Here is a 24278-nt window from a genome sequence, read left to right on the forward strand (position 1 = left end):
TTGGTGCATGTCACCTTAGGGCCGATTAGGTCTCCGGATTCGGAGCCCCCTTTGGTACAGGTCACGTCAGGGCCGATTTAAACTCCGGATTCAAAGCGCCCTTTGTAGATAGCACGATTGGCCAAAATAATTCCTCCAGATTCGGAGCCCCTTTTGGTGCATGACACCTTAGGGCCGATTAAGCCTATTAAGGCCGATTAAGACTCCGAATTCGGAGTGCGCTTCGTAGTTATCACAATTGGCCCAAATAAAGCCTCCGGATTCGGAGCCACTATCGGTGCATGACACCTTAAGGCCTATTAAGACTCCGGATTCGGAGCGCCCTTCGTGGATATCACGATTGGCCAAAATAAGGCCTCCGGATTCGGAGCCCCTTTTGGTGCATGACACCTTAGGGCCGATTAAGCCTATTATAGCCGATTAAGACTCCGAATTCGGGGCGCCCTTCGTGGATATCACGATTGGCCCAAATAAAGCCTCCGAATTCGGAGCCCCCTTTGGTACATGTCACCTTAGGGCCGATTAGGTCTCTGGATTCGGAGCCCCCAATTGTGCAAGTCACCTCAGGGCCGATTAAGTCTCCAGATTTGGAGCGCCCTTCATAGATAACACGATTGGCCAAAACAAAGCCTCCGGATTCTGAGCCCCTATTGGTTCATGACACCTTAGGGCGGATTAAGCCTATTAAGGCCGATTAAGACTCCGAATTTGGAGCGCCTTTCGTGGATATCACGATTGGCCCAAATAAAGCCTCCGAATTTGGAGTCCCTTTCGGTGCAAAACATCTTAGGGCCGATTAAGACTCAGAATTTGGAGCGTCCTTCCTGGATATCACGATTAGCGAAAATAAAGCCTTCTAGATTCGAAGCCCCCTATGGTGCAGGACACCTCAGGGCTGATTAAGTCTCTGGATTCAAAGCGCCCTTCGTAGATAGCACGATTGGCCAAAATAAAGCCTCCAGATTCAGAGCCCCTTTTGGTGCATGACACCTTAGGGCCGATTAAGCCTATTAAGACTCCGAATTCGGAGCGCCCTTCGTGGATATCACGATTGGCCCAAATAAAGCCTCCAGATTCGGAGCCCCTTTCGGTGCATGACACCTAAGGGCTGATTAGGACTTTGGATTCGGAGCGCCCTTCGTGGATATCACGATTGGCCAAAATAAAGCCTCCGGATTCGGAGCCCCTTTTGGTGCATGACACCTTAGGGCCGATTAAGCCTATTAAGGTTGATTAAGACTCCAAATTCAGAGCGCCCCTCGTGGATATCACGATTGGCCCAAATAAAGTCTTCGGATTCGGAGCCCACTTCGGTGCAGGTCACCTCAGGGCCGATTAAGCCTTCGGATTCGGAGCGCCCTTCGTAGATAGCACGATTGGCCAAAATAAAGCGTCCGGATTCGAAGCCCCTTTTGGAGCATGACACCTTAGGGCTGTTTAAGCCTATTATGGCCGATTAAGACTCCAAATTCGGAGCGCCCTTCGTGGATATCACGATTGGCCCAAATAAAGCCTCCGAATTCAAAGCCGCCTTTGGTGCATGGCACGTTAGGGTCGATTAAGTCTCCGGATTCGGAGCCCCCTTTGGTGCAGGTCACCTCAGGGCCGATTAAGTCTCCGGATTCAGAGCGCCCTTTGTAGATAGGATGAATGGCCAAAATAATTCCTCCGGATTCGGAGCCCTTTTTTTGCATGACACCTTTGGGCCAGTTAAGCCTATTAAGGCCGATTAAGACTCCGAATTCGGAGTGCCCTTCGTGGATATCACGATTGGCCCAAATAAAGCCTTCGGATTTGGAGTTCCTTTCGGTGCACGACACCTTAGGGCCGATTAAGAGTCTGAATTTGGAGCGCCCTTCGTGGATATCACGATTGGCCCAAATAAAGCCTTCCGGATTCGAAGCCCCCTTTGGTGCAGGTCACCTCAGGGCTGATTAAGTCTCCAGATTCGGAGCACCCTTCGTAGATAGCACGATTGGCCAAAATAAAGCCTCCAGATTCGGAGCCCCTTTTGGTGCATGACACCTTAGGGCCGATTAAGCCTATTAAGGCCGATTAAGGCCCCGAATTTGGAGCACCCTTCGTGGATATCACAATTAGCCCAAATAAAGCCTCCAGATTCGGAGCCCCTTTCGGGTGCATGACACCTTAGGGCTGATTAAGACTCCAGATTCGGAGCGCCCTTCGTGGATATCACGATTGGCCAAAATAAAGCCTCCGGATTCGGAGCCCCTTTTGGTGCATGACACCTTAGGGCCGATTAAGCCTATTAAGGCCGATTAAGACTCCGAATTCAGAGCGCCCTTCGTGGATATCACGATTGGCCCAAATAAAGTCTTCGGATTCGGAGCCTGCTTTGGTGCAGGTCACTTCTGGGCCGATTAAGTCTCCGGATTCGGAGCGCCCGTCGTAGACAGCACGATTGGCCAAAATAAAGCCTCCGGATTCAAAGCCCCTATTGGTGCATGACACCTTAGGGCCGTTTAAGCCTGTTATGGCCAATTAAGACTCCGAATTCGGAGCGCCCTTTGTGGATATCACGATTGGCCCAAATAAAGCCTCCGAATTCGGAGCCCCCTTTGGTGCATGTCACCTTAGGGCCGATTAAGTCTCCGGATTCGGAGCCCCCTTTGGTGCAGGTCACCTCAGGGCCAATTAAGTCTCCGGATTCGGAGCGCCCTTTGTAGATAGCACGATTGGCCAAAATATTTCCTCCGGATTTGGAGCCCCTTTTGGTGCATGACACCTTAGGGCTGATTAAGCCTATTAAGGTCGATTAAGACTCCGAATTCGGAGTCTTCGTGGATATCACGATTGGCCCAAATAAGGCCTCCGGATTTGGAGCCACTATCGGTGCATGACACCTTAAGGCCGATTAAGACTCCGGATTTGGAGCGCCCTTCGTGGATATCACGATTGGCCAAAATATGGCCTCCGGATTCGGAGCCCCTTTTGGTGCATGACACCTTAGGGCCGATTAAGCCTATTATGGCCGATTAAGACTCCGAATTCGGAGCGCCCTTCATGGATATCACGATTGGCCAAAATAAAGCCTCCGGATTCAGAGCCCGTTTTGGTGCATGACACCTTAGGACCGATTAAGCCTATTAAGGCCGATTAACACTCCGAATTGGGAGCGTCCTTAATAGCCTCCGGATTTGGAGCCCCTTTTGGTGCATGACACCTTAGGGCCCATTAAGGCTCCGAATTTGGATTGGCCTTTTTTGAGATGCATTCGCACCACTTCATTGGCCGGATAAATATTCACTGAGAATCGTTCTTAATTCAAGCCGGTCAATACATGTTTAAACATTTATGCTACGCAACATAGAACTTGCCAGAAAGTTGAAATAATATGATTAATTACACACATAACATTTCAAGACGAAATACAAATGTTGAAAATAAAAGAAATTCTATTTATTCGGAGCGAAGTCTATTCATTCGGCACCCTCATCGTCGCTCTTCTCAATTTTGAAATTGGAATAAGGAAAGTAGTGGCGATGATACAGGGGTGAGGCCGAATCAATGCCCACGGCTTCGAGAGCTTCCTCGGTTTGAAGGGCCTTGATCCAGCCGTGCTTGAATCCACGATTTTCACATCGACAGACCTCCTCGGTAAGGTCCCGTTTGGTCTTCTCTATCCTGACCTTCAGGCTGTCCTGAAACCCCTTTTCATAACAACTCGAGGTCCGTTGGGTCACTCTCTCCGCAACAACCAATTTAGATTGATCGGCCGCCACCGACGCGCTCGTTTGAACATTCTTCAGCTCCCGAAGCTGACGCTCAGCCTTTTCTGTGCGAATCTCCAGACTGCAATTCCTTTCGTCCTTTTTCTCGCTCTCACGTCGCGCTTCCCGCAGACGCATGCCGACTTTGTAAGCAGTATACAACCCTTTATGGCCCCATGTATGCCGTCTCGAAATACTTCGAAATCTCAACGTCCAACCATCGATTGTTGGACTTCCGGCAGGAATATCTGTCGAGTGAACTCGACTGCCATATCTGGGTCTTTAATGATAGAATCCCCCTTCATCATTGGTCTATTCCTCACAAAAACTGCAAAACTCAACAGTTGTGGCGTCGCATCAGGCTCAATTTTCGGTCGCGGGCGCGGAGAATTTCCTCGTTGTTGCCTGTCCTTTCGGGGCGATCCTCTTTGATGACGTTCTTCTTCCCGATCCTTAGACGTTCTTCTTCCTGTGCGCGTAGGCTCGCTACTACGACTCATTGCGGCGTCTGATTCTGTCAATCTTCGTCCCTCCCAAGTTGCCTGAATGGAAATAAGTAGGGCCTTTAGCGTGCACCCGCCCCATTTATCCTTCAATGTTTGCAGCTCTCCCTAGGCAACGTCAGTAATCCCAAACGTCAACCCACGAGCTGGGCTAGCTCGCGCCCTGGCTAAAGCAAGGGTAGATTTACTAATCTGGTGGGCCATGTTTTCAAGCACAAGCGCCGATCAATGTGTGCCTCAGCCAGCCCATGAGTTACGCCCATTAGACTTCCCAAGCTTACGTCGTGGCCAAGGCAAGGGCAGATTTGCTAATCTAGTCGGCCATGTTTTCAAGCACAAGCGCCGATCAATGTGTGCCTCAGCCAGCCCACGAGTGATGCCCATTCGGCTTCCCAAGCTCGCGCCCTGGCCAAGGCAATGGCAGATTTACTAATCTGGTCGGCCATGTTTTCAAGCGCAAGCGCCAATCAATCTGTGCCTCAGCCAGCCCACGAGTTAGGCCCATTCGGCTTCCCAAGCTCGCGCCCTGGCTAAGGCAAGGACAGATTTACTAATCTGGTCGGCCATGTTTTCAAGCGCAAGCGCCGATCAATGTGTGCCTCAGCCAGCCCACGAGTTACGCCCATCCAGCTTCCCAAGCTCGCGCCCTGACTAAGGCAAGGGCAGATTTACTTTACTAATCCGGCAATCTGTGCCTTAGCTAGCCCACGAGTTAGGCCCATTCGGCTTCCCAAGCTCGCACCCTAGCTAAGGCAAGGGTCGATTTACTAATCTGGTTGCCCATGTTTTCAAGCGCAAGCGCCGATCAATCTGTGCCTCAGCCAACCCACGAGTTAGGCCCATTCGGCTTCCCAAGCTCGCGCCCTAGCTATGGCAAGGGCAGATTTACTAATCTGGTTGGCCATGTTTTCAAGCGCAAGCGCCGATCAATGTGTGCCTCAGCCAGCCCACGAGTTACACCCATCCGGCTTCCGAAGCTCGCGGCCTGGCTAAGGCAAGGGTAGATTTGATCGGCCAAATACCTAAGCTAAGCAGCCGATCTAACCATAACCGAAAGAAATAACATTCATCAATAACATTTTCCTTAGCCAGTTGAGCACAACTCATGAAATTTTATATACTCAAGTTACCAAACAAAAAGCTACAAGCCCGCGTAAAAATGCCTAGCAAAAAACAAACACTATGACTGTAGCAAAAGATGAAAAATACTAAATTGGAAATCGTAAAAATACATTCGACATCCTAAAAACTGTTAGTCGGCCGGATCAGACATCGGAATCAGACTCCAATGGCTCAACATCCACTTGCTCATATGGTATTGGCATAATCAATGAAGCGTTAGCAGCAGCAAGGGCTTTGTGCTAGCCGTGTTTGAATCCCCGATTTTCAAACTCGGAACTCGGTCCACGTACTCGGCGAGTCCAGCATTTTTTTCGGCCTCGAATACTTTGGAAGACTCTGGTCGGCTAATTCCTTCGCCGCCTTTATTTCAGCCAACTCAGCCTCCAGTTTGGAGATTGCTTTCTGGGCCAACTTGAGCGCATCTTCGCTTGCGTCCGCCTTCTTCTCAGCATCCAACCTCAATTGATCCGCGCAACGAGCCTTCTCCATCTCGGCATCGGCCCTTGAGGCTTCCTTGTTCACCCTCAAAGCTTCGACCTCGGCCCTTCTCCTCTGGCCTTCAACTTCCTCGCGTAAATGACCAATCTGTTTGATGGCGTCGCGATGGCGACGGCCCATATCGGCTATCCATCCGACGGTTTGTAAAACAAGAATTTAAAACCATAACTTCAACAGTATTTGGATTAAGTGAAGCTAAGTTCGAATATGTACCAAAAGTGCCGATTGGGCGGCTAGTGCTATCGCATTCAGATCCGTTTCCACTAGGAAAGCCTCCTTGTCAGACGATAACGACACAGACGTAGCCAAGCTGAATGCAACTTCTAGATCTTTAAGCACCGAAGCATTAGAAGAAACCGGCATGTTATTTTATCATCGGCTGAATGACAAAAGGAACGATCATGTCCGATCCGTCCAATCGAGGACATTTGCCGCCATGTTCTTCTACGCCGGCTTCAAACTCGGCAGGGCGTTTCTCTGCCTCAACTTCTTGGCCGACCTGCACGATCAAAGTAGATTCGGCATCCCGATTTTCCACCATCTCCACCTCAAGAACGCGCAAGGACTCTGATTCGCTCACAGGCAGGGAGAATTGAGATTCGGTGGCGAGTGGTACTTCAGACAGAAGGGCCTCCGCTCTTCGCTGCACGGCCAACCTTTCCGCCTTCGCCTTCCTGGCAAGTTTTGTCAGGCTTAATCCGGCCATGTTTTCGAGGTTTGCGGCAGGAATATCCTCTAAGCCGTAAAAAATGCCGTCAAGCAAAAGATCCCCTCGGCCCGAAGTGGATGGGGGATCGGCCGAATTCAATACCGTGCCAGACTCAGTTTCGGACTGATCTGATTCGGTAACTTTAGCTACACCCCGCTCCGAATCTGACCCTTCAAAACCAATCTGCCTCAAGTTTTTGAATTCGGACAAAATAAAAGCGATGAGAGAGTCTTCACCCTCCGGAATCGGGATATTTTCCACCATCGAGAAGGTCGTATATGTCGGCCTGTAACGAAGCAGAATGTGGGCCACCCTGCCTTGTTGCTGAAGACTTCGACGGCCAAAATATTTGAGTGCGACTTCGATATCCGAAAGAACGGCGCCGTCAGTTGAAGACAAAACTTTCTTCAAATTTCTCGCTGCACAAGCCAAGCCTTAACATTTCAAAGAAGAGGCTTTACAACAAAAACGAACAAATAATAAAAGCGAGAAAGCAATCAGCCACCTGGCTCGCCCCTCCGTCTAGGAATAGGGTCGACGTGATCCTCCTCTTCGCCAAATTCCCAGTTACCCTGGACAACGACCATAACATCATCAACTCATTTTCCAGAACTGGAAAGCATAGTAATCATCTGATGGTCGATATCCTTGGCCCTAAGGAAGAAATGCCCGTGCCGACCAGAAGACTTAGCCAAGGCATAACAATGCCGGACGGCTGGAATGCCAAGGTTAATTCTTAGGCAACGGTTGAGCGCTATAACCCCCACTATGATTCTAAAGAAATTCATATTAGGTTGGGAAGGGATTAAACCCCAATGGCGAAGCACAGCCCTGAGAAACGGGTGAAGGGGGAAACGGACTCCACCCTCTGCAATTGACAAAAGAGGAAAGACAATCGTGGTTTCGCCCTCCCTCTCCATATCAAGAGTGCTGTCTGCCACAAGCGACAGACGGACATCATCAGGAATGGAGAAATGGCGTTTAAAGCCAGCAATACGATCTGACGAGAGGAGGTCTTTTAAATGTTTCGCCATACCCTACAGTCTATGAGAATATACCAAGGAAGGAATAAACCAGAAAGAGTCCTCGAAGCAAGGGAGGAGAGAACTTACAAAAGGCGAAGAGGATATAGGAGAAGAGAGTTTCAGGGACGATCTAAAAGGCAATCCAGCAATGAGCATCATAAAATACATACTTGAAAGGACGTTGAAATCTTAAATCGCAATAAATAGACACGTACGAGGGGGCAGGAAGTCGACACGACAACCGAAAGGGGTGCGCTTAGATATCCGCATGAGGATGAGGCCAACCGCCGAATTTTGGCTCCGACTTTTAGGAATTCAAAACCAAGCACTCCAGCCAACTGTCGTCGGTGAAGTGCTTGGGGGGCAATTGTGGGAGTCGAATAAGTAGAAGAGTCGGAAGATGCGTACTCTAGAAATTAGATACTATCCGGCTTCATATTGCGTGACTAGGACGCCGAATACGTTAGGAAAGCTGAATAGACGGAGGTCAGTGGCTCTGAATGAATAAAAGGGGAATGGGATAAAAGTAGGCTCGGGCCCCGAGGCCCAAAAAGCAAGTATAAATCCAAGAACCATAGATTTAGAAAGGTTTGTAAGAATCACTTCACAAAACTTAGTAAAGAAACTACCCAGAGTGTCTGAACTAACTTGTCTATCGGAGTGCTAATTCCGGCACCCCGACCGGAGTGTTTGTATCTTTTCAGGTGACTAGCTGAGGATCACTAACGTCTCCCAAGATCCGACGAGTATTTCCAAACCATTTCTCCACAAAGTTGAATACTTGTTAGTTGTAGCATTTCACATGACGTCTTTAGAATAGCCGAGCCTATTGTAGTTGCATTCCTGCATGTGTTGCATTAGGCATTTCAGCATAGTTAGGATCATGCATGGATTTCGAACATAGCTTATGTTTTGGCTTGGAGTACTCGGTAAGTGTTTATGCTTTAGCATCCTTGCATGTGTGTGAGTGACTGCTATGATAACATGCTTCCCATGAGGCTATGTGCTTATGTGATATAACTGCCTGAATGCCTGTGGGTGAAGGTTGGATTATCTGAATTGGAATAATGCATTGACTGTGAGTTTTAAGCCCACTTGAGAGTGGCAAACCATCACGTTTTCTAAGCCCACCCGAGGGTGGCAAATCCACGTCTTAGCCTACTTGCGGGTAGCACCATCAAACCATTTTCAAAATAAACAAACATGAGATGTGCTGTTCCAATTCAGGCGATCCAATCTATACTTATATACTGTGCGTATCACGTAGTAAATCTAAGCTAATAACCAGAATAAGAACACATATGTTTTCAAAATAAAATATCATGTTTAGTAGTGGCCGATCTTTGATCGGGCGAGCGGGGGTGCTCATAGCTGACCTTCCCCAATCATACCCAAGTTCCCGAGCCGAGGCAACTTTGGTGATGACGGACATATGGCCTTAGGCAACGAGTTAGGGGTTCCTAAATTTTCAGAAAATAAAATATTTAGGTGGCGACTCTGTATCTGGCAAAGCAGTCCATGTTTGGCACTTATTTCTAAAAATATGTTTTTCAAAATGATTTGTCGGACTTGAACTCTTTGATGATTCATCGGTCTTGCATTGCACTCTGCGAGATCAGATTAAGAACCGTGATATTGAGTCTTGAACTGTAGTGAGCCGAAATGAACAGAACGGGGTTTCCTCCCGGGACATTCGTGCATGTCTACAGTTTCTGGCGACTCTGCTGGGGATTTAGAGAACTTGACTCGAACTCATGATATCTTGTTTTGACTACACTTATGTGTTTCTTTGCATTGCATTTGCATTGGTACGCCTAGGACACTGTGTTTGCCATCTGCTATTCATGAACGGTTTGCTGGAGGCTTGCTTTGTTAAGCATGCCATAAGGCTGACTGGTTACGGGCTCTGCCACGATGGGAACACAAACCTCGGTTTTTACCGGGGCACCCTTTTTTGACCATTCGACCTAGTGCATATTCGGAATCCATAGTGACCATTCCAAGCTAGGACAGGTTGCTTACCCGATTATAGGTTGTTTGAAACCGCTGCGCGCGTAGTGAAACCCTAGCTCCTGACAACATAGGATAGGGAAACCTTACCCCAGCATAGGGGTGTTTTGGCTCTCACTTGTTTACTATGTGCTTTTAGAGTGCGTCTCTACAGGAATATATGTATTAGTTTGCAAGTATGGGTATCAGGCCCGCGGGCATCAACATCAGTATTTGGGGGATCAGTTTTACCCGAGGGTATCAGATTTAAGGTAGAACTTTGGGGCAGAATTCAGTAAAGAGCCAAATTTGTTTTGATGAAATCAGGCTGAGATGCTATCTGTTTTCTCTTTTACTAAGTAGTCTTGGAACCATAGCTTCAGAAGGGTCTGATATCCCTCGGGTACTCTGGACCTGTGTTGTTATGTGATCAGGGGATGAACCACCTGCAGGCGGCACTCAGTTTACTCCAGATGTGGCGTATGGAACGCACTGTTTTGAGCATTTGTGAATGCTGGTTTTTGTACTTTCTAACTTGGGTATTGAGTCTGTTTTGTTGTATCGAGTCAAACCTGTTGAGTCTGTCTTGTTGTATCGAGTCAGTCTTGTTGAGTCTGTCTCATTGTATCGAGTCAATCTTGCTGAGTCTATCTTGTTGTATCGAGTCAATTCTATTTTGTTAGAGTCGGGTGATTTCGGGGATGTTCCCTCGGGCATCACTGTTTTGTTTTGTGTTTGTCTTTTTGCTTTTTCTTCAGTCTGTTTTTGTCTTGGAGCCAGTTACGCCGAAAGTTATGAATGGAACATCAGTGAATTTTCACACTCTTGTGTTTGCTTCTGCCTTGCGTCTGTTGTGCCAGCAAATTTGAGTGAAACGACAGTCCATTTCACCTGCTCCTTTGTGCCTTCAAATCATGGTATTGACCTAAGTTTTTCAAAACTTTTTGAACATTGTGATGAAAATGAAGAGGAAGGAATTCCTCGGGTTTTGCAAAATTTGATCACATGAGAGAAAGAGAGGCGTGCTAAACCCTTAATGATTGAAATCATGCTTGTTAGTGTGAGTACTGAGAAGGACCCTGGCTTGATCCAGACTGGTTCTACACTGTCTTCAGTGCGAGCGATTCGTAGCTTTCTTAAAAGTTTTCAAAAAATATTTTGCGCAGTCCTACGGAGACCTGTGTGAAATCGCTCTTGAGATTGTGCAGCCTAGGATTGCTCTCAGCCTCGAAACTTGATCCCTTGCTTTCAAACCTTGAACTCGGACTCAGAATGTTCAATGGTCAACCACAATGTGATGCCTGTGTGGCCAGATTCGAAGCAGCCCTCGAACTAGAGGCAAGGAAGTCAGATCAAGAAGATCAAATGTCATCAACAGATGCTTGTGAAGCTAGATCAGAGCCAACCCTCGAACTAGGGGCAAAAATGTCAAAGGTGCTCGAAGAGTCAAAGACGAAGATTGGCAAGAATGCCAAATCCCAGAAGGGAGGAAAGAAGAAAACATTACGGAAGGACAATTGAGCTCCTATCCACAACACTAGGGGAAAATTCAGCACCTCATTGGATGGACTCCTGCATCGTCAGCAAACAACAGGCATTCTCCTGGATTCAGATGACTTCAGGATCTTAAAACCATTTGACAAGGACAAAGCTACACATTTACCCTTGAGAGGCTCGCTGGGCCGAAAACCCGGAAGGGCGACCCAAGCAAAAGTTAGAGCAAGAAAAAGAAGAAAAAGAAAAAAAAAAAGAAGTGAAAAATGCAAAAAAAGAAAAGAAAAGAAAAAAGATGAAAAAGAAAAAAAAAGAAATGAAAAGAAAAGAAAAACAAAGCTCACAAGGTTGAAAACCCAGAAGGGCGGCCTTGGCAAAAGTTAGAGCGCAAAAGGAGAGGTTAATACCCGAGTGTACCTTAAATCGGAACTACGTAAGGCCTGATTTCCAAGTTTGGGATACGTAGGCAGCTTCATCCTAAAGTCCAGCCACAAAGACTTCCAAATTGATTATGTCCATGTAATGGTTTTGCTCATCTTTGCCTTATCTATATCCAAGAGTTTGGTTGTCTTCGTCACTCTTAGGACTGACTACAATACACTGTGGTGCCATTCAAACAAGGGGCAACTTTCCGTTGCCATGCAGTGTCCTTCAGACAAGGGGCAGTTTTCCTTCCAATCTGAGGTTGTGCATCTCAAGAGTAAGTTCTGTGCTCGTTGAGCAGTGGTTGTTTGCCAAAATGGTTTTTGAGAATTTTTACTGAGGTTGACTGATTCTCTTGAAAATTATCCCATTTTTCCGAAACTAGACCATTTCTTGGACCCAAAAAAGGAAAATTTTCAGTGCTCATAGCCTGACTTGCATGATTTTAAATCAGAAAATCGAAGAAACGTGTTAATCTAACTCTCATTTTGGTCAAAATTGTTTTAGTAGAAAACAAAACAAAAAATGGTCAAAATGATGAACTAGGGGCACAGTTGAGTTAGGTGTTCTGTCTTTTCCCCGTTGACAATGCATTTGCCAGAATGGGCACCCTACTTGCCAGAAAGGGCACTCTACTTTCCGGAAAGGGCACCGTATTCGCCAGAAAAGGGCACCACTGAAGCTGACCGCAAAAGGGCAAAAAGCTCCCACATCCTCCAAGCAACGAGGTATCAAGCCAAGTGTGAAGCACGAACTGGAATGGATCAAGATATTCCACTTCCTCATCTGGACAGATCTGATCACGTCCAAACTCCCCAGCAAAGCATCATCAACCGATGTCAGCTGCAAATTTGCTACACATCCCATCTTAGTGCAACCCCTCTATGGGAGGAATTTACTGGCTGTGAGCAGAAGAAAAAGAATCTAGCAGCATGTTAGGGGCAAGAGCCCGCAATTTCTTATTTATCTATCAACCACCCAGGGGAGGGATAAAAAATGAGAGATTGAAGAATAGAGAGATGTGCGTTGAGAGAAAAAGCGAGAAAAGTGCTTTTTTTCAGAAAACTAAAGATTGAGTGCCAAGTAATGTGAGAATCACAAGTGAGAAAGGGTGGGAAACAATACCCGGTGAAACAGGCTCCCTGTACACGTCTGAGTGTCGTGTCTTTTTGTTTTATCTCGATTCTTGTTTTGAGTCGTCTCGAGTGTTACTCGATGTGTTTAGGTTGTTTACCTTTTATTTTCTGTTGTTGAGGCGTAGTGCGCTGTGTTCAGTCGTAGGCTCAATACCCGGTTAAGAACTCATCTATCAATTTCAAAAAGAAAATCGTTTTGTGCTCCGAGTGCCGTGCCATTCTCCATATTTGTGCAAAACAAGATTCTTTCTTTCATAAACCGCAAGGGTTCAACCCAGGTCATGAGAGAACAGTAGAGCAAGGACCCATCTGAAGCTATATAGGTTCCGGGCTGCAAAGCAAGAGAAAAGAGGGAAAATTTGGAGCATCTTAGCATGTTTCAACTTCAGCAAATTCTGAGACTCCATTCCAGGTGCATCCTGTCAGGCTTCGCCTTTCTTTGTAGTATGAGTGTATCTTGACCCCAAGCTTAAGCCTGCTTCAAGTCAGAATGGCAATCCAAGCAGCACATGTGGTTTTAACATGCAGATGTTATCTCTTGCCAATATAATAGGGTGTACCCTTTTCGAGCTGAGTGTGTTGCAAAGCCCTTTGAGAGATAAATCGGAGGCACCAGAGTACATGTTTGATGCCCCTCTATTGCATAGAATGTGCACTTTTATTGCATGCGTGCCACGCATCATTATGATTCATGCATAGAATATGCTTGCCTTCGATTCCGCATAGAATATGCTTTGCTTTCAATATTGCATAGAATATGCTTTCCATGTTGCATAGAAAATGCCTCCTTACTTGCACAGAAGATGCATTTTATCACACTTCTTTTGTGAACCTTCCTCGCACTTTCTGGTGCAATGTATCTCTCTCGCACTGTCTTGTGCATTTTCACATTTCATAGCATTCGTAATATCTTGTGCACTCGCGTTGTCTAACGTATCGCGCTGTCTAGCGCATCGCACTATCTTGTGCATTCGCACTGTCTTGTGCACTCGCGCTGTCTAGCGCATCACACTATCTTGTGCAATCGCACTGTCTTGTTCACTTGCGTTGTCTAACGCATCGCGCTGTCTAGCGCATCGCACTGTCTTGTGCATTCGCACTGTCTTGTGCACTCGCGTTGTCTAGCGCATCACACTATCTTGTGCATTCGCACTAGCTTGTGCACTCACGTTGTCTAACGCATCGCGATGTCTAGCGCATCACACTATCTTGTGCATTCGCACTGTCTTGTGCACTTGCGTTGTCTAACGTATCACGCTCTCTTACGCATCGCACTGTTTCGTGCACCTTACATTGCATTGCATCATTCGCACTATTTTTTGCACCTCAATCGCACTGTTTTGTGCATTGCATTTCAATCGCACTATTTTGCGTACCTCAATCGCACTGTTTTGTGCACCTTACTTGCATCGTGGGTGCATATTATCGCGCCATTTTGCGCATTGCGCTATCTTGCGCAACTCATCTGCGCTTGTTAGTGCATTGCATTTTCATTCGCGCTGTTTTGCGCATCGCACTGTTTTGTGCATTACATTGTTTCATTTGGGCTATCTTGCGCATCCCACCTGCACTTGCATTGCATTGTATTACATTCGCGCTGTCCTGCGCAGTCTACCTGCACTTGTTAGTGCATTGCGTTGTTACGCACTTTAACCTGCATTGTCGTACATTCCAATAACTTACATTGCCATGCATTTCCTTACATGTATTATCATGCATACCACCTGCATTGTCGTGCACTCTTCACTTGCGTCGACGCGTATGTTTCGCCTCCACCTGCATTGTCGTGCACTCTTTACTTGCATCGACACGCATGTTTCGCCTCCACCTGCATTGTCGTGCACTCTTCACTTGCGTCGACACGCATGTTTCACTTCCATTTGCATTGCCATGCATTTCTCTATCTTGCATTGACATTTGCATTGTCATGCATTTCTCGACTGCATCATCTAGTATGTCTATTGCATTGTAGTTTGCATGCATTTACTGCATTATCCATCTATGGTTTGCGCCTTTCCATGTGGAGCTTGGTTTGGCATGTGCCTATACTTTTCACGTTGAAGCATGGTTATGATATTATGTGTACGCACCTAGTGTTGAGAGTGACGGCACCGTTTTCGTGTTAAACATGGTTTGTGTGTCCATGCCTTTCCTAGGCAAGATTTGGTTTGGCCGCGCGCCTTATCCACTGTATCCATTGCATTTTTAGCTAGCATGTATATTGCATTGTACATAGCACATATTGCATGCATATACTGCATCACCTCCATCTATCACTTGCGCCTTTCCATGTTGAGCTTGGTCTGGTATGTGCCCATACTTTTCACGTTGAAGCACGGTTATGATATTATGTGTACGCACCTAGTGTTGAGGTTGACGGCACCGTTTCCGTGTTAAACGTGGTTTGTTTGTGTCCATGCCTTTCCTAGGCAAGATACGGTTTGGCCGCGTGCCTTATCCATTGCATTCATTGCATTATAGTGCAGTGTGTTGCATCCAGCATTTAGGATCACGATCTTTCCTCAGCAGGTCATGCCACCCAATTACTTGTATTTTGTGTTCCGTCCACACACACATAGTTCTGCATGTGTATGCTCCTATTCCACTGATGGGATTGTGGTTTGAGGGTGTCGGCACCTTTTCTATGGTAGACGGAGTTTTATGTTGTATCTCCATCCTCTTCATGATATTTGTGTGGCTTTGTACTGCTTGTGGTTTGATCATCTCAAATGCATTGCATATCATTTGCTTTGTTTCAATACATTATATATTATTACATTGTTTTGTAATATCGCATATCACTTTGCATCTTATACCGCATTGTTATGCGTCGCCCTTAGGTTGAATTGTCATGCACACTTCACCCGCGTTGTTTCGCATTCTTAGGTTGCATTGTCTTGCATCCTCCCGTCCACCCGCGTTGTTTCGCATTCTTAGTTTGCATTGTCTTGCATCCTCCCGTCCACCCACGTTGTATCGCATTCTTAGGTCGCATTGTCTTGCATCCTTCCTGTACACATTGCATGCGTTGTTGCGTTATGCTTTACTTATATGTGTTCAAGTTTCTATACACATTGCATGCGTTGTCGCGTTATGCTTTACTTATATGTGTTCAATTTCCTATACACATTGCATGCGTTGTCGCGTTATATTTTACTTATATGTGATAAATTTCCTTTACACATTGCATGCATTGTCGCGTCGTGCTTTACTTATATGTGTTCAAGTTCCTATACACATTGCATGCATTGTCGCGTGGTGCTTTACTTATATGTGTTCAATTTCCTATACACATTGCATGCGTTGTCGCGTCGTGCTTTACTTATATGTGTTCAAGTTCCTACACACATTGCATGCCTTGTCGCGTCGTGCTTTACTTATATGTGTTCAAGTTCCTATACACATTGCATGCATCGTCGCGTCGTGCTTTACTTATTTGTGGTCAAGTTCCTACACACATTGCATACGTTGTCACGTTATGCTTTACTTATATGTGTTCAAGTTCCTTCATTTTCACACATTGTACATGTTGTCGCATGTGCTTCACTTACATGTGTACATTTCATTCCTGCTATACACATTGCATGCATTTTCGAGCGTGTTTTACTTACATGTGTACATTTTATTCCTTACTTTACACATTACATGCATTGTTGCACATGCTTTACTTACATGTGTATACTTATCAATCGCTTTACACATTGTACATGTTATCGCATGTGCTTTACTTACATGTGTATACTCTTCCTCACCCCCACACATCGTACACGTTGTCACGTGTACTTTACTTATATATGTTTGTGCCTTCATAGCATTGTTATGCCTATTTCCAAATTGAATTGTTATGCACACACTCGGGTTGCGTTGTTATGCACCCCTTCCGCCTGCATTGTCATGCACTCTCTCACTCGCGTTGTCATGCACTTTTCACTTGCATTGCTATGCATGTATCTAACGATATTGTACTTGTTAAGTTCTCTTTCTTTTTTAGGCACAATATTGTATGTACGGTTCATTTAAGGCTGGCAAGACCAGAGGAACCGGACAGGAACGATATTGTATGTACGGTTCATTTGAAGCTGGCAGGACCAGACGAACCGCACAGGTACTGTATTCTCCGCATCAAACGTAGCGAGAATTACATAATTCTCTTACATCTTTTCTGCATTGTAGTGTAGTTTGGTTTCTGCTAGCTTAAAACTATCGCATGTTACGCTTCATTACAGATCGAGGTCACAACACATGATCTCGAGACAACTAGGCAAGAGCCGAAGGAGAGCTTCTTCGATTTTTTGACCCGCTGGAGGGCTAAGGCCTCAATGATGACCATCAGGCCTGTTGACAAGGACCAAATACGGATGGCTGTGCGCAACCTCCAGCCCAAGCTCACGCAGAAGATGATCATCTTCTCCCTCCCCACCTTTTGTAGATCTACATGAGATAGGGGTACAGATCGAGGACGCTATGAAATAGGGCCTCATTGATCATGAGAAAGAGCATCCTAAGAGGGCATTCAACTGTAGTACGAATGCAGGCACAAGCAGTGCTGCAGGTGCCAGAGCTTCAGATGTGAGTATGGTCACCACGACCACCACCCCAAGAACCTTTACAGCTACACCATTCATCGGTGCGTCTGGAAGTAGCTCACAAACAACCAAGTTTCCATCCTGAGGCCAAAGAACCTTTACCCTAATATACATGTCTTTGTCCATGGCTTTGGGGGTTTTGATCAGGAAAGGGCAGTTGAAGCCCCTAGAGCCGTGGCCATTGCTAGAAAAATTTCTCTTCTCCCGTAACCCGGCGAAGGACTGTGCCATTCACCAACAGCATTGTCGTGACACCGACCAGTGCTATAGCTGCATCACGAGATTTAGGATCTCGTTGACAATAGGGTGATTGTGCCTCTAGAGAAACCGAATGTCACAACCAACCCTCTCCCACCACATAACCAAGCTCCACCTCCCAAACGCATTAACCTGATCCAAACTAGGGTTGTGTTATACGACCCTAGCATATATGTCACCCCTTTTCACCTACCCAAGCTGGAGGTGATCATTCCTGACAGCACTGACTTATGCATGCTGGACATCTCCCAAACTCAAGCTGAAACGGTGGTGGTGACTATCGAAGATAAAATTGGGTCGATTGTAGAGGCAGATAAGAATGATGATACAGAGTCGGAGGGGTCTGCCAGCTTTATGTACAACCCGAGCGATTACATCACACCAGCAGATCAGCCTAAGCCAAGGGTGGAATCGCCAATGGGGGCAGAGATTTGTGTAGTACGGGAGGATGGACCTAATCAGGGGCTAGAGGACCTAGCGGATCTGGAAGAGGACATTTCAAACCTTTAGTTTTTCAACGAACATGACTCAGGGGACGTGACTGTCAACTGGTTTGGTTTGGAAGGGTCATCAGAAACTACAGGGTGGCTCAGCGACGAGCCGGATGTTTTTGAGCAATCTCAGCCAGAATAGGGTCTGTCAGGGACGGGGACATCAACAGTGGCCAGAAGGGCCGGGAATCAGTCTGTACCGTCGGAGAGCACCAGTGCTAAGAATTTTGCTCAGAATACGGGTAGTTTGGGTACGGAAGATACTAAACAGTAGGCCGCACTAAAGCAGTTTGAGCGGGAAAGGATCAAGGATTCTAAGAGAGCCAGAAAGGAAAAAGCCCCTGCGGGGGCAGAATGTGCTGTGTGCACAAGAACGGAGCGTGCTGTGAGCACAGGAACGAAAGGTGCTGTGGGCACAGGAATGGTTATGTCCATGTTCATCGTCTACTTTACGAAGTGAGTTGAGGCCCAATCTTATGCGGCGTTGAAAGCATCACACGTTGCAAAGTTCATTAGGAACAACATCATCTGTCGCTACGGGGTCCCAAACGAGATTATTTCAGATAATGGTTCCCACTTCAAGAAGGAAGTGATCGACTTGTTGGAGAAGTACAACGTGGCTTTTCATAAGTCATCTACATATCGGCCGCAAACCAACGGGGTAGTTGAGGCCGCCAACAAGAGCATCAAGCGTATTCTGCAGAAGATGGTGAAAACCTACCGGGACTGGCCAGATAAGTTGCCGTTTGCTCTGTGGGGCTATCGGACTTCAATCCGAACTTTTACTAGGGCGACTCAATATTCCTTGGTCTATGGGATGGAGGTTGTTCTGCCTATAGAAATTGAGGTTCCGTCATTACGGGTACTGGCTGAGTGTCAGATAGCTGAGGTAGATTGGCAACAAAACAGGTTCGAAGAACTCATGCTCTTTGATGAAAGAAGGCTAGAAGCACTGTATCATGTTCAGGGTTATCAATGGAGAATTGCCAGGACTTTTAACAAGAAGGTTAAGTCCAGGAATTTGAAAGAAGGGGATCTTGTGCTCAAAGACAACCGAGCTCCCATCCACGACCCTAGGGGCAAGTTCAGACCCAATTGGACTGGCCCTTACATCAAGTCTATCTGGTTGGGTGGAGCTGTCGTTCTGATGGACGTAGATGGCCTAGAGTTCTCACAACCGATCAACATGGACAAGTTGAAGAAATACTATCCCTGAGTGGCTCGCTAGGCCGAAAATTCGAAAGGGCGACCTAGGTAAAAGTTAGAGCACAGAAATTTGAAATTATAAAAACTGAGCTCGCAAAGTTGAAAACCCAGAAAGAGCAGCCCTGGCAAAAGTTAAAGCGCAAAAGGAGAGAGTTAATACACGAGTGAACCCGAGCCAAACTACGTAAGGCTTGATTCCCATCTTCGAGATACGTAGGCAACTTCATCCTGAAGTCCAGCTATAAACACTTCCAAACCAACTTTGTCCATGTGATCATGTTTGGTCATCTTTGTCTATTCTGCATTCAAGAGCTCGGTTGTGATCTCTAGTGTAGTGCTATTCAGAGTAGGGGCAACTTTCCAGTTGCTGGGATTCGGGGTTGTACATCTCAGTGATAGATGTCAGGCATGTCCAGTTCTGATCCATATTGAAAATGGTTTTGAAAAGTTTTAATAAAAGTTGATTTTGCTCAAATTAATCTTTTTACAACTTAGACCATTTTTGGACCAAACGGAAAATTTTCAGTTCTCACAACCTTCAATTACATTGATTTCAGTACAGAGTTCTCCTACCCTTGAATCGAAATTGAAGTTGCTTTTTATTACATTCATAAAGAAAACTTGAAAGTTCGGATTAAAGCAAATAAATTTGGGGCATAGTCAGGTGTTCCAGCATCCCCTCACCGAGCTTGTGGAAGCCTCTGATGCCAAAGTGGGCCCGATTTGCGCCTTCTCATCAAGCCAAGCTATGTACTCATCTGAGAGGGTGCAATTGAAAGTGGGAGCGGGGGCTAGAAGCTCTCTCATCCTCCATGCTATGGCATACCGAGCTAGCTGTGCGCCTTGGACCAGAAATGTAGTCAGGTACTCTATCCCCTCTTCCGGGCAAGTCTGATCATGTCCGAACTGGCACCGGAATCGGAACGGGAAGTAAAAGACACAGTGTTAGGCCAATCAACTGAATCTCGGGCTGGCGGGTTATGCTGTAGCTCATCACTGGTAAATTGAGCCAAGGGCAGCTCCAAGCAATGTCAAGAGCAGACAAACTGCACATCCAGTCGCACCAGCATCTCTCATCAAGGGCATTGACTAGACGTCGCCCAAAGAAATAGCCGCGAGCTGAATATGCTGGGCATGAGTCCACAACCTTCAATTTATCCATCAACCATATATGGGGAGGGATGAAAAATGATAGATTAAAGAATAGAGAGGTATACGTTGAGAGAAAAAGTGAGAAAAAGGTTTTGAGAGAAAAGCCGAGCTTAAGGGCCGAGTGATGTGAGAAATATATGTGAGATGGGGTGGGAAGCATTACCTGTAGTAGTAGTGGACTCCCCACGAATCTAGTCATCTCCCGGCGATGAAAAGCGTCCAAACCCATCAATGTCTCAGCTAGTGTCATGGCGATGCAGCTCTTGCCCTCTTTTAAGCCCTCGGCGACTTCAATCAAACGAGTGCTAAACCCTCTGGAGTTCGGGGCAAGCAAGAAATGAGACAGCATGCAAAAGCAAAGCGCATGTTGTCGATAACACTGCCAGTGATGATCGCCGCGATCACCGACATCAGAAAATCGACGAATCAAGCTCGGAATGTCCAGCTCTTTGTCGTGAATCAATGACCGAGCGTCGTGCAAAGTAAGGCTGCACATCCATCCTAATGCTTGGATGTAGCCGAACCGGAATTGAGGCAAGATTTATTCGTCGCGCTCGGATTCCATTAAAGTTTGGAAGTCCTCGAAAGTGGGACACATCTCTTGTCCGCCAAAGTTAAAGACGTGTGTTACCGGATTCCAAAACCGTGCCGCGGCATGAAGGAACGTAAAAAATAGCGGGGTGCGACTCAACGTGAATATTGCATTTATGCCAAAGCCCCAGAAATTCAACCTTTCTGAGCCATCCAAGTTGGCAATCTAATTTGTTAGATTTTGGACAAGGAATGCTTCCATTTGGTGCAAAAATTGAGCTGAAATGGAGAAACTATGAAGCTGGGGCTTTTGTAGAAGATAAGGTGGTGAGTGGAAGACAGGTGTCAACATTCTGGAGGTGCTTGCCATTTTTGGCCGATCGGCCAAAAAGAGTGCCGACCGGCCATTTGTTTTGGACGATCGGCTAGTAATGTTGGCTGATGGCCTCTCACTTTGGCCGATGGCCTCTCCCTTTGTTCTCTAAGATGTATATGTATTGAAGATGTGGAGAACTTGTGATTGGTTCCATTTCAAATGCCTTTCGGTGATGATTTTGTGAAGTCGCGCCTCTGTTACTGCAATTTGTTTAACGAGTTGTTGTACTTTTGTTTATCGAGTTGTATTTTTGTATTCTTTAAGTCTTTGTTTTGCTTATCGAGTTGTATTTACATTTGGATAGCTTGTCAAGTTCTTTGTTTCGCTTATCGAGTTGTTTTGTCGTTAGTTGGCTCACTACCTGATTAATGCAATTCGAGTGTTTAGTTTTCCAAACAAAGTTCAATCTCATTTACATTGTTATGTAATGTGATGCGGTGCGATGCGATGAATGTACAAATGCAACACTTTTTCAACAAAAGAGTTGTTTCATTCCATCATATTGCAAAAGTACATAGTTTTGAAGAAAAAAAAAATGCTTGAGGCAGTACAATGTGCAAAACTACCAGCGAAAAGAAAAATAAAGAAAAAAAAGAAAAGTAGCAAAATGTCTGGATCGGCGCCGGTAGCCTTAAGTGCGGGAGTCCGTCCTGGTCCTCTTTCTGGAGGAAGGTCCAGGATCTCCACCGTTAGAGTCTGAATCTGAGCCATCCCCAGCCTCATCTTGAGACGACTCTTCCTTCGCACCAGACTCATCATCATTTGGGGCGGGCTCCTGCAAACTGCCCTCGGTACGAGTGCGCCTATGTCTGCCCCGGCTGTGCATCGTCATCCCCCGTCCGACTCCCCCTGCTGCTTTGGGAGGTACTGATGGTCCTACTGGAGTACCCCCCGCAGCCAGCATTTGAAATGGGGCCTGAAAAGAACAAATGGCAAATGTATCAGTTATGCTATGCAAAGCAGTGTATGATTACAGTGTATGAATGCCGTGCGCAGTGTATGATTATAGGGTATGAATGCTATGAGTACCAGTGTATCAGTGCCATGAGTGGTATGCGAGTGCAGTGTATCAAGTGCCGTATTGATAAATGTGATGTATTAGATCAGTATGGGACAGATGTGCAAAGTTTTGGGACTGAGGTTGAAAGAACTCACCGGGATACCATAGATGCTAAGCAGGTCTATGCTCCTCTGTAGTATCCCCATCACTGAGGCTGACAGCTCCAGAGCCTGCCCAGTGTACTCAATCGAAACCTGCAAAAGTGTTTGAAGCCATTAGTATTTTGCGGGATATCAAATGAAATGAAATGACTGTACATAATGCAAAGTATAGTACATACCGAGGTCGAGCCGCGAACTCTGACGAGCTCATAATTAGCTGGCGGAGGAGCGATGGGTATCTGGTAAGTCTCCCCACCTTGTCCTCGGCATGTCATGGTGGTGGGCAAGGCTGGCCACTCAACTCCCTATCCCCTTCGGAACCCACTCCTGTCGGGGGCCTGAGTCACCCTTGGTACTCCCGCTCCTCCTACTGACACTGCGGGCCTCTCCCTCTCAACTCGGCGAGCACCGGTCAAAGGTCGCATGAGATAAGTCTAGATGAACTCGGTGTAGTCGCCCTCGTCTCTGAAAAAGTTAGCGTCCCAGCCGATAGTGAAATCCATCGTCTCCTGCAGGGTGTACCTCTTGGTAGCCCTCGCATGGGTAGGAGGTGGCCTCAGGACTATCTACTCTGGAAGGCCGAGGGTCTGCCGCAGGAAGCGCACCCCAAAATACCATGCCCGACAGACCGGATCCTCCAGTAAAATTCGAAACTAGGCGGTCTCCCAAGTACCTGTATACTGATCTCTCACTGCCTCTGGCAACACGGCCCAGGGCTGCTAGGTGATCTGAAATGGCAGGATGTACAATTTTTTATCTGCTATCGAAAGTACAATGCAAAGCGAAACTTAAATAAACTGTAAAGCTTGAAATACCTCCGTTGCGGTAATGGTGTCGAAGTATCTGCGAAAGAACAGGAAAGACTCTAGCGGCCTCCGCTCACACCTCACATCGTATTGATGAGAATATGGAACCGTGGGGGAAATCTCTACATCCGACACTGGGGCAAGCCTAGTAAAGTAGGCATACACCCATAACTACAGAGTGTAACAAGGTGAGAATGAGTATGTTTATCCGTAAAGCAGAACGTAGATAAAGCAGAAATCAGAGAACGGTGTGCAGTGTATTGTGTAGTGTGTGCAGTGTACAGCCAGTATAAAGCAGATTGCATGTGTGTAGTGTGTGTGGTATACAGATAGTGTAAAGCAAAACCGTAAGACAGAAAGGGAAAATGTACCTTCCAGGCCCGCCAGTAGCCTCCTAGCAGGTGTTCGTTGTGGCGGGATGAAGAACTCATGTATCCGTAGAGCGTGGCCAAGCCTGCGCCACCCTAGTCGTAGCGCCGGATCTACGTCATATCCACTAGCGCGCTCAACAAATAGAGGGCAATTGTGTTCGCCTGGTCGGCGAAAAGAGTGGTGCCCATCAAGAACATGATGAACCCACGAGCATACTGCTCCGCCTCCTCAAGGGTCGTCGGCGCTTACACTCTGAAATGGTCCTCGAACCAAGAATACCTCACGAACCCTGGCCGGGAGAGAGGTGGGTGAGCACCAAGCAAGAAGATCTGGGCAGCCTCCCACTTGCCCATGTCGGTGTCGAAGGGAATCGGATCACCCCCTACTCCAATGTTGGTGAGCATGGAGAAGTCGAAGGGAGTCATCGTCATCTCCCCTGCAGCAGAAAGGTGGAAGGAATCGATGGTGTCCCACTACCTCTCCACCAATGCACCTAGAAGGGGCCTACTTGCAGTGAGGCGCAAGAGTCCCATGCAGAAAGTGCCAAAGCCGGCCTGATCGATGATATGGTGAACCGCATCGGGTAACTCCATGTACCATCCTCGGGCAATGGTGTTCCCATATCCCCGGAAGGCATGGGAATCTCCCTGTGTTGAAAAACAAACAGATGTGAAGCAGTGTCACAAATACAGTATTTTGAATGCGTTCA

This window comes from Camellia sinensis, chromosome 10, assembly GCF_055761805.1.
Source record: "Camellia sinensis isolate YWXY chromosome 10, ASM5576180v1, whole genome shotgun sequence".
NCBI lineage: Eukaryota > Viridiplantae > Streptophyta > Magnoliopsida > Ericales > Theaceae > Camellia > Camellia sinensis.